Here is a 648-nt window from a genome sequence, read left to right on the forward strand (position 1 = left end):
AGGCATCCTGTTGTTGTTATTGTTAAGTACAATTAAGTCAGTTCTGACTCGTAGCTATCCATAATAGGGTTTCCAAGAGTGGCTGGTGAGTTTGAGCTGCCGACCTTGTGGTTCAAACTATCCTTGCAATCCAGTGCTTATCCTACAGTGCCACACCAGGCATCCTAGAGGAAATCAAATTATACATCTTTCAAATTGTTTTTTTTTTTGCTAAATTTGGGAACAAATAGAAGTGTGAAAGGGCTAGATCAGGTATGCAAGGTGGATGGACTTCAGTTTCCCAATGAAATTCTCATAGGATAGAGAATTGTTACCCTTCAGGAATGAGTTAGGTACATTGTCATGATTGAATAAAGTTGCTTGGTGAAACTTTCCTGGTGTTTTTCTCACCCATGCCATTTTGAGTTTTCTTAAAACGTCTTTAGAAGTTTCATGATTTTTCTGTGTTCCTCAAGAAAATCTACCAAGATTACCACTTTGAATTTTCCCCCAAAATAGTTGCCATAACCTTCACAGCTGAATTCTTTGCCTTGAATTTAACTAGCCCAAGAAGTCCTCTCAGAAGTCACTGTATTGACTGCTCTTTTTTGGAAGGCACCCTAATGAGTGTAAAAGAAGTACATTACTGAGAGAACTTGGCTGCTGTCA

This window comes from Chrysochloris asiatica, unplaced genomic scaffold (genome assembly GCF_000296735.1).
Source record: "Chrysochloris asiatica unplaced genomic scaffold, ChrAsi1.0 scaffold00036, whole genome shotgun sequence".
NCBI lineage: Eukaryota > Metazoa > Chordata > Mammalia > Afrosoricida > Chrysochloridae > Chrysochloris > Chrysochloris asiatica.